This window comes from Mus musculus, chromosome 7, assembly GCF_000001635.26.
Source record: "Mus musculus strain C57BL/6J chromosome 7, GRCm38.p6 C57BL/6J".
Lineage (NCBI taxonomy): Eukaryota > Metazoa > Chordata > Mammalia > Rodentia > Muridae > Mus > Mus musculus.
In genome coordinates, this window is record NC_000073.6 from 88,565,616 (window position 1) to 88,577,087 (window position 11,472).

Here is an 11,472-nt window from a genome sequence, read left to right on the forward strand (position 1 = left end):
AGATACAGAAAACCAACAAAAGGAGTAAAATGTGCATTATAAATTGTTCTTTCCTGCAAACAAGTTTTTGCTGACAGGATTCTGATATAGAGTCTCTTGAGAGGCTCTGCCAATGCCTGACAAATACAGAAGAAGAGGCTCACAGCCATCCATTGGACTGACCACAGGGTCCCCAGTGCTAGAGAAAGGACCCAAGGAGCTGAAGGGGTTTGTAGCCCCATAGGAGGAACAACAATATGAACCAACCAGTATCCCAAGAGCTTCCAGGGACTAAACCACCAACTAAAGAGTACACAAGGAAGGATTCAAGGCTTCAGTCACATATGTAGCAGAGGATGGCCTTGTGGGACATCAATAGGAGGAGAGGCCCTTGGTCTTTTGAAGGTTCAATACCCCAGTGTTGGGGAATGCCAGACAGAGAAGCAGGAGTAGATGGGTTAGTGAGCAGGGGGAAGGAGGATGGGATAAGGGGATTTTCAGAGAGGAAATGAGTAAAGGGGATAAAAATTGAAATGTAAATAAAGAAAATATCTAATAAAAATGAAAAAGAAGAAATTGTCCTTGTCATATAAAAGTTATATTCTACTTTAATTAATGTAATTCTTTAGCACAGGTCTATATAACATTAGCTGAAGACTACCTCCAGATCCCAGAATCTACAGGCTGCATCAATCCTAAATTATGTTTTATGATATTCTATAATCTTAATTATTGAAAATATAACATTTTAATTGTAAATGTGTGTGTGTGACCAAATATGCTAAAGAATAATGATGGTTATGTAAAAATGAGGAAATTCTATTATAGGTGCTACTGATAATGGCTAGAACATGGCTTTTCCATAGCAATTTTTAATTGCTACTGTCAATATGACTGGAATTAGTTTTTTCTCTCCCCCATTATCTCCCAAGGATTCACACCAAAATACATAACAATGATCAAAAAGATATCAAACAATCTATACAAGGCATTTTCTCAGATTTTGATGAAACAAGACCAGGTTTCTAGATAGCAGAACAAAGTACAAAGTGTAAGATCAATACTGAGTGATTTCCTGGCATTTATTAAGCTAAATGATTGGCTGCTTTAATGGAGGCTAAATAATTAGAAGATCAAACAAAAGAATATATGCCAGATACCTGTATGCTCTGAGACATCATGACTCTAATCATTCATCCTTAATGTAACTCAAATATCCTTGTCACTCCTCTAAAGGACTTACATTGCCACATAAGACAACTACACACTCATCCATACTACTTGATCCAGCTGATTATTTTTTCTTAGACAGATTTTCTTAGTTTAAAAATTGATCTATTGGATGAAACTATAGAACAAATTGATTATCTCCTCTTATTTTGCCCCGAAGATTAACACTGCTAGAGACATCTCTATTGCCATGCTGGAAGCTGGCTTACCATCTTGATTCCTAAATCATACTCTACTGAGAAGAGGAACATAAATGGTCACAGAACACGGATTTCTTTAAAGACACAAACCATGGAGTGTTTTTATTATACCTGTTCATGTTTTCTTTGTTCAAACTGCATCACGCCCACCCTAGAAACAAAGGAAACTAGAAATGGTAGTTCCTAGGTAACATAAGGTTTCTGTTGTTGTGTTGAAACACTGTGACAAAAAGCAACTTTGGAAGGAAAGGGTTTATTTGGCTTATATTTCAACATTGTAGTTCATCGCTGAAGGAACTGAAGCCAGAACAGGAACTCAGAAATTGCAGAAACCTGAAGGCAGAAGCTGATGTAAAGGCCATGGGTGGATGCTGCTTGCTTGATTGCTCCCCATCGCTTGCACAATCTGATTTCTTATAGACCCTAGGTCCACCAGCCTCGGTATAGTACCATTCATAATGTGCTAGTCTCTCCTTCCTGAATAACTAATTGAGAAAATTAACTACCAACTTGCCTATAATTAGGTTTTATGGAGATATTGTCTCATTTGAGGCTCCCTTCTCTCTAATGGCTCTAGCTTCTATCAAGTTGACATAAAATGAGTCAGTACAATAATTAACTTGATATTTCTAGTAGCACCTTATTTTTCTTTTTGTTGTGTCAAAATCTCTGACAGGAAGCAACTTGGGAAAGGAAAGACTTGTTTTGGCTTATTATTTTGAACAGGAACATCATAGTATGCAAAGAATGGCAGTGGAAATATGAGGTTGCTTCTTCATATCCAGATATTTATCAACTGCTGCATTTAGTTTATTTTCTCCTTTCCACCATTTTACTGTTCATCCTCAGACTTCAACCCCTTACCAAATCACAAACTGTTAACATTCTAAGAATTTTTGATTCATGTTAAAAGGAAGAGAGATATGCATATGTATCTACAAGCTGTTGCCTACAATGTATTTTACACTCTTACTTGGGAACAATGGATAAAACCGAGAAGAATTTACAGCTGTATTTATAATATAAAGGGAAAGTTTGAAATATTAAACAGAAAAAAATTAACCAATATCAACTTTTGAAACTATAGAGAAATAGCCATCACCATACTTCTTTACCATTATTAGTTTTAAGCCATTGGAAGAATAAGATGTTAACTCTATTACAGGAAAACTATCTTGGAGAGCTTAGATTTATCTATAGCCACTAAGAAACCTCAGGGTCCTCTCCCCACTTGCCCTTCACTGCCTGAGGCAGATGTAAAAGCTGTACCCCAAGGTCATGAGAGCAGAAGAGCTGGCCTTGTCTCTCATAGGCTGCTGCATTCTGGACAGAAGGTCCTACAACTCACCTGGGCAGCAGAATAGTGTTGATCATTGTGTCTGGGTTGCAGGTGAGCCATCCCCAAGGGTATGAGCATGGGAAAGTTACCCTGCTCCTTATCTGGCTAGATGCAAATGGGAGAAGGTGAGATGCTCTTTGCCCCTCTCATCCACTGCTACCTGAGGCAGGTAGGAGAGCTGCTATTGCTCCCTCTCCAGCTGTAGTACTTGGGAGAACAGGACTTGAAATTGGCCTGGGTAGCACAATAGAGCTCACTCTGGTGGCAGACATACAGGTGGCAGGAGACAATCTTGTGATAAGAGGAGAGCTGACTCTGCCCCTTTTCAGCTATACCATTGGGTGAGCTAGGTGGAGCAGTGCTGGAGAGCTTGCCCTGGTGGTATGCATGCATGAGAGCCAGTGGGCTGACCATCTCAGCTACCTCCCAGGCCCAGATTGGCCCACCACATTTATTCTATCTATGATCTACTAGAATACTCAAAATGGCAGGTCCTGTAGTTCCAAAACTGCAGAATATTACTAACAACAATATTACATCAGAAGAGAGTACTGATGATCATCTGCTATTGATATTGTAGCAGAAACCAGAAGCCTTGAAACAGACCAATGACTCATTAAAATAAATACTTGCAAGTAAAGATGTGTGGACAAAAGGGTTCATGGTGTAACCCACTGTGACCCACTACTACTACAGCTTCCATGAAAAGATTTTTGTTGTTGCTGTTGTTTTAAGTCTATCTTATTTTGTGGGGCATGCTACAAGGGAAGATAAAATGGGATGGGAAGAAAGGTGGGATTGAAGTCTGTGATGTGTAATTCACAAAGACTCAATAAAAAATTAAAAATATGTATTTAATTCCATTCTTGTACCTTTTCCTAGTTTGAAAATATATACTCAAAAAATATGGACTATATAATTAATAACTAGAAAGGAAAATCTAACATTCATACTTGAATGAAGATATTTGCAGTATCAGAAGCTCCTATGAGGTTCTATTTTATAAACTTCCCAGAATTCCATTATCTGAAATTATGACTTTATTGTCAGTGTTTACGCTTATAAGTGTTCATCAGCTTTATGTGATTATTGAAGTCTGTGTACTTGTGAGTAAAATCTCAAAGCTGGAGAAAAGTAGCCAGGTGATATAATAAACTTTTTCACACTTTAGCTAGATTCCCAATTTTAGTGTTTTCGTATGTTTTGATTATGCCTCATTTTCTGAATATGGATACATGACATGCATGTACAGCACATACGTGTGTATTTATTTGCTGAGCTATTGAAATATATGTGAAACATTGAAAAAAAAAAAAAGAAACCTTGTGCCAAGAAGGGTTACCCATTCAGTAAGAGGGGTGCCTGGTCTGCTAGCATAACTTTCTGTAGGGCTGAGCAGTTAATATCATATATTCAGAAAAAAATGATAATTTCAATAGAAAAAGGGAAGAAAATCCAAAGAATTCACTTTATTGTTTCTTAGTTTTCCAATAAGCTATATCATTTCTTTGTAGAAAGCCTTTATGAGACAAGGAGGGAGTCAAAAAAGATTCTCCAGTAAAGCTCCTACCTCTTTTTTTCCCCATTTTTTATTAGGTATTTAGCTCATTTACATTTCCAATGCTATACCAAAAGTCCCCCATACCCACCCCCCCCAATCCCCTACCCACCCACTCCCCCTTTTTGGCCCTGGCGTTCCCCTGTACTGGGGCATATAAAGTTTGCAAGTCCAATGGGCCTCTCTTTGCAGTGATGGCCGACTAGGCCATCTTTTGATACATATGCAGCTAGAGACAAGAGCTCCGGGGTACTTCTTAGTTCATATTGTTGTTCCACCTACAGGGTTGCAGATCCCTTTAGCTTCTTGGGTGCTTTCTCTAGTTCCTCCATTGGGGGCCCTGTGGTCCATTCAATAGCTGACTGTGAGCATCCACTTCTGTGTTTGCTAGGCCCTGGCATAGTCTCACAAGAGACAGCTATATCTGGGTCCTTTCAGCAAAATCTTGCTAGTGTATGCAAGCTCCTACCTCTTGACCAAAACATGATGAGGAAAAAATGATGAGTTTCAAGACTCTCACTGTCTCTCCCAACTTTTTGTTCTTGTGGTGCATGAGGTAAAACCACTCTGTTAATAAACACCTCATGGTATCAAAAACTCCTTTGGACATATAAGTCTGCTGCTTTTAAAACTGCTCTTTCTTCACTATCATTAAGATGTTTTCAAAGTCTACTACCAGTTTTTTGTAGAGCATCCTTCATTACTCATGATTACAGTAGATTTTGACCAAGATGCATTGAAATTACTCACTCACTCTCCATAACTCCATGAAAAACCAAATAAAAAAGCTCACCATATTACTTAGTTAATTCAAAGACCACTGTTGCCCACTACAATTTAAGAAGTCATTTTGTTCAGCAGAGCCAATCATTGGTTCTTCTGATATTATAGTAATAGAAAGACAAGATCAAATTGTCTCTCATTTAGTTTAAGTGTTTCTAAAAATAGGATGGAAAATAAAGGTCAAGACATCAATCTATTTGAAGGTGAAAGTCTAGTGACTTTAAAGGTCAAGGGAATTAAATTTAAAATTAAGTTTTCTGGCTTTTGTCACTTCCTGTCCAAGTTCACATCCTGGTTAATCTCAGGTAGAGTTATTATCCATACCTGGCTAGAGTTAGGATTCTTTCATCAGCTGAATTCCAGATGTCTCACACTGGAAATGTTTGAATCCTATGGAGCCTTAGAAGTTGAAATTTTTAAATTCTCTCAATATAATGATTCTATATTTTTATAGAAATCCAAATAGGGTACAGAAAATGTGTGATCTATCACTTCCAGAAAAGTTTGAAAGAGTTCTGATTCTGAACCCTTTGAGAAGTTATTATAGATAAAGTTATGTTCTTAGTACTGTCAAGAATTTCAGTGGATACTGAGGGTTCTGATTCTGAACCATTTGAGAAGTTATTGTAGATAAAGTTATGTTCTTAGTACTGTCAAGAATTTCAGTGGATACTGAGAGAAATCTCTATGAAATAGGGAAAATGAAGAAAAGCTTTTATTGTTTCATTTTAGAGACAGTGCTGTTAATCTGGTGATTTAACCAAATTCCTTTACTCACGTTTTGGAAAACTCAACAGGAGAGGAATAATCTTGGCATTATTGACTTGTTATGAAGAGAAAGAAAAGCCACTGGGAAAAGTGTTCTTCTTAAAGGAAACAGCTGCTTTTTGCACACTTACAAATGCTGTTTGGTGGTACCCCTCACATAAAGGAGCCAATCTTCTTTTCTTTCTTTATTTTGGAGGGTATACAACAAACTTTTTTAATGGTATTCAAGAGAGTAGGGCTCCCTAGGCCACTCCAATTATTATGGGGTCCTGAGTTGGAAACTGTGAGAGAGATGCTCAGTGTTAGGGCCAAATTGGGACAGGGACTCCTCACCAACCAAGGTTCTCTCTCTTGCTCTCAGTGTCCTTGCTGGGTTAGGTAGGTGGGGAAGGGCCTTTTAGTCCTTGGGGGCCATGTAGATCATGGGGCCCACCACTATGTTGCTCTAGCCATATTTATTGTCATACCAGGAAATGAGCTTTACAAAGTTGTCATTCAGAGTAATGCCATCCCCAACATAAAAGGTGGAGGAGTGGGAGTTACTGTTGAAGTCACAGGAAACAACCTGGTTCTCAGTGTAACCCAGGATACCCTTCAGTGGGCCCTTGGGTGCCTACGGCACCATCTTCTTGATGTCATCATACTTGGCAGGTTTCTATAAGAGGTATGTCAGCTCAACTGCAGAAATATTGGGGATAGAAACATAGAAGACCATGCCAATGTGCTTCTTGTTCAGCTCTGGGGTGACCTTTCCCGCAGCCTTGGCAGCATCAGTGGATGCAAGGATGAGATTATGGGCAAGCCCACAGCTATCACACCACAGTTTTCCAGAGGGATTATGTAGTCTTCTGAGTGGGAGTGATGGCATGGACCACAGTCATGGGTCCTTCCATGATGTCAAAGTTTTCATGGATGACTTGGTCAGGGGAGTGGAACAGTTTGTGGTGCAGAATGCATGGCTGACAATTCTGAGCAAGTTGTCATATTTCTCATGGTTCATATCCATCACAAACTTGGAGGATTTAGAAGAAGAGACAGAGATAATGACCATTTTGGCCCTACCTTTCAAGTGAGCCCTGACCTTCTCCATGTGAAGACACTAGTAGACTCCACAATACTTAGCACCAGCATCATCCCATTGGATGTTACCTCCTAGAAGATGGTAATGGGCTTCCTCTTGATGACAATCTTACCATTCTCAGCCTTGACTGTGCTGTTGAATTTGCCTGAGTGATACCCAAACATGTAGACCATGCAGTAAAGGTCAATGAAGGGGTCATTGATAGCAACAATCTCTACTTTGCCAGAAGCAGAGAAGGCAGCCCTAATAACCAGGCATCTAATACAGCCAAATCCATTCATACTGACCATCACCATCATGTCTATGGATTGCAGTTGGCACTGCACATGAAGATGTGGTCGTCTTTGGAACAGGGAGGAGCAGAGAGCCGCTGATGATCTTTTCCATCTGGTCATTTCCCTTCCATTTCTTCCCCACTCTGATTCCTATTTGCCCTTTCCTCAGTGCATAGATTGCTATGAACTACAACAAGCACCACTGACTAAGTTCTCTAGCAGGCAAAACAATTTCAGACATGATCAAAAATGAACATGGGGCATGAACCTACTCAGGCCTAAATCCATCCTCTTAGGGAAGAGAGAATTCCCCCTAAGTATAAAAGTTTCCAGTTCTGCCAAAGACTAGGTCCAAATCTCCATAGCCTACAACATTGTGAAGGGTACATCTGGTGCTTTCATAGCTGTTTGTTTGTTTGTTTGTTTTTTATCAAACCTCTGTTATGGCTAAATTATAGGTCTAAGGTTCTTTGCTTGTACATTCTTTGGGCCTGAGTTTATCCATGTCCAGAGTTTTTGAGACCCATAACTTTTAATGAGGTTTAGCCTTGAAAACCACCAGTTTACTAAACCAGAATAATTTCTAACTGAATTTTGAGTATTTATTTTATACCCACAGATAAGTGTAGCTCTTACTCCTTATCAAAGACACTTCTCTTTGCAACAGGAAGCTATTACAGAAAACTATGACCTGCAAAATACAGAAAACAATGTGCCACCCAGCTCCAATAGATAAATCTATAGTGAAACTCCTTCATCTAAGGCTCAGGGAGGGTCAAAGGAGGGTCACTGATACTGTAAGATTCAGAAGAACAGGAAGTCTATTGTGAAGTTTTGTCTCCTAGAATTAACAGGAAGCCTTCATGCATGACATCTCAACAATATTGCTGCCTAAACAAGAACTGAAGAAGTACAACAGCAATAGATGGGCTAACATTGAAGAGAAAAATCTCTTGGGGCCCCACTCATAGATAAAGAACTATAGGCAACAAAGGAATGCTGAGAGTGAAGAGAAATAGTCTTCTCCAGGTAAGAGTCTCCAGTTGGTTATTCAATACTAAGTGGTCAGTCTTGAAATCATATAAATGCAATTAACACTAGGCAGACTGTATTGGTTGTATTTATGTAACAGTAACAACTAAAGAAAAAGAGGCCATGATTTCCAGAGGAATCAAGGTAAAGTAAGTATAAGAGCAGGCTTGCAAAGAAGAAAGGAAAGTGGGAGATTTTATAATTACACCTCAATTAAGAATGGAAACCAAGTGAAAAATCAAATCTTTAATGGTTTTCATAAGTCATGGAACATTTAGTTGCTCATATAAAACAATTACTCAACATTAAAGGTGATTAACTTATAGAATTCTACCATGGAAAAATTCCATTACTTATTGCCTTAGGTCTAACTCCATCAACCAATCATAATTGAATCAAGCAAATATAAAAATCTCATAGTTTCCCAATGGTTATTGAATCACATGTGCTGAAAAAAATCCAAGTGCTCAGGTATTTTCAAGTATTTTTTCCTCCAAACTTCACTTTGTTATTTGTTTATCAACTCTCTTGACCACTGCACTAGAATATAGTAATATTCCTATGTGTTAACTTCTGATTCCCTCAAGCCTGTGCACAATGGATCAGAACATGTAGTCAGTTGAAACAGGGGCTGGGAACTCATGATCAGTTCTTTCCAATTCAGTAATCACTGAAAAGTGATGGGCTTGTTGTAGCAGGGTAATGATGGTATGATATAAGGCAATATCCAGACTGGGAATTGTCTTTTTCTTCTGAAAAATGATACTTAACTTTTCTCTAGTGGGGCACCTTAGTCGAAGGTGTTTACCTGAAAAGTTGAAATCAATAATGTTGTACCAGAGTTATAGCAGGCTAAGGCTTACACTTATTTCCTACTATCAAACTGAGAGGGTATCCACTGAGGTGGTATGATCTTCTAAGAAATATTTTATGTATACTGAGAGACATTTTTGACTGTCACAGTAGAAAGAGAGGATGCTGTCAGATAGAAGCCCAGGGAAGTCACTGAATAACCTCCAGTTGACAGAAGGAACCAATGTAACACTTTGACCAAAAAATATTAACATGCTGAAGTAGTAGATACAATTCCACCTGTCTCCCCTTGAGTCAAGGAAACAGCATAAAATGTAATTTAGTGAGACAGCTGTTAACACACAGATAATACTGAAACTTCTTGGATGATATTTTAGTTAAACAAATCAATTACAAACCTTGATGGTCTGTTCTGCTGCAACATATGTCTTTGAAATCTGAATTAGTCCATGTGTGATTATAAACAGAGGGCTGGTGCCAGAGAAATGCAATACTATCATATTTTCTTACGTTATCTTCATTTTTTTCTAGATCATTAGTGCTTTATCCACCAAGTGGCCAGAGCAGAACCCAGAAAGAGGAAGTTGTAGACCTGTCACTCATCACCTGTTCAGTGGACCCAATTCCCCCTTATCTTTTCTTCATCAAATCTACAACACCATATGTTGTACTTTGCAGCTTCTACACTTTTAAGCCAGTCTAATTCCACAGTCCATGGATCAGAAATAGCTTCATGACTAGCCACTTTGTAACACAGTCATAGTGGGAAAATTGTTATAAATCTAGATCTTGAGAAGCCATGCACAGTTCCACTGATCACTATCTGGCCCAACCTGGATTAACCTATTTGGTTATATCATAAATGATCTAAACAGAATCTTCACCTGGTTCATTTCCACCACTCACATGACAGTTGACATGCCAAATTATCACAAGACAAGACTGACTTAAACTGAGAACAACACTAGTTAGCCCAATTAAGTTAAAGTACTCAGCAGTCTTAAGTGATACATGTTGGAGCTCTTGGTTGTGCATCTTATGTATATGTAACTTTTTCTTGCCATGCTTTGCATACATGCTTTACCTTGGAAATACTCGTATATAGTGATCTCTAGTGTAATGTGTATGTATGCACCCCTTATCTTCATGTTCAGCCATCTCTATTTACTAAAATTTCTTACTTCAAATTACCTTCATTTTTACAATACATATTTTCTTTTGTTGTAATCTTAGTGAATATTAATTATAGATAAGAACATATTTCAGTGTGATATTTTAAGGCATTATTGTGCTGTGATTGTATCTGTCCTCCCAACTCTCCTCCTACACTCTCTCACTTTCTCCTCCCCAAGTCCTCATCTTTCTCTGCTACACTGTGTATATTTTATTTTTAAATCCTAACTTCTACATAGTAGAGAATATATGTAATATTAGTTTTTCTACATCACATTTATTTCACTTAGCAAAATAACCTCCATTTCATTTTATGCTCTGGAAAATTACATGCTTTCATAATTTATCAATGTATAATATTTTACTATGTATATATGCCATGTGTTATTTATTTAGTTATCTACTTATGGACAATTGTCTATTGTGAGTAGAATCACAATAAACATGGATATGTTGGTAACTCTTAATATTCCCCGGCTATTTCTTTCAGGTATAAGATTGGCAGTGTGGCACAACTAAATTATTTGCTAGATCTTCTTAGGTTTTGTTTTTTTTTTTGTTTTGTTTTGTTTTGTTTTGTTTTTAGAATCTTCGTACTACATTCTATAGACCCTAAATTATGCTTATGTTCCTATGAACGAAATATAAGAATTCTTTTCACCCTACATTCTAACCAGTATTGCTTTTTATTTTCTTTTTGTTTTGATAACAGACATTTTGAATGGGATGAGTTGGAGTCACAAATGATTAATTTTGGAAAATGACTATTTAGATAACTTGCCCACTTATTGGTGGACTCAATTTTCTTACTCTTCTCTGATACCTAGTTGTACCCTGAATATCAGTCTCCTGTCCTGTGGATGCAAGGCACAGGTTTCCCTGTTATAAGTTTCCTCTATTCTGAAGACTATTTTCTTTTCTGGAGTTGCTGATCATATCATTTCTGAGTCTTCTAGTCTAGTTCACTGGTCTGCGTGTTTGTGCCAATATTATGTTGTTTTTCTCATTATGGCTCTGTAGTGTATCTTGAAACCTGGTGTTGTGATGGTTCTAACTTTCTTCTTTGCACTCATGTTGTTTTGTTTATTTGTGATCCTTTGTTCACTCATATGAATTTTAGGACATTAACCCCTAACCATTGATAGTTCGATGGAGATTGCATTGATTTACAAATTGATTTTGGAAATATAGTCTATTTATGAATTTTTATGCACTGAAAATAGATGATATTCCCACATTCA

The 11,472-nt window shown here is 37.8% G+C and overlaps 1 pseudogene; it reads right to left on the reverse strand.

Annotated features, from left to right (window-relative positions):
• Gm8183 (predicted gene 8183) lies at positions 6,060–7,245 on the reverse strand (annotated as a pseudogene).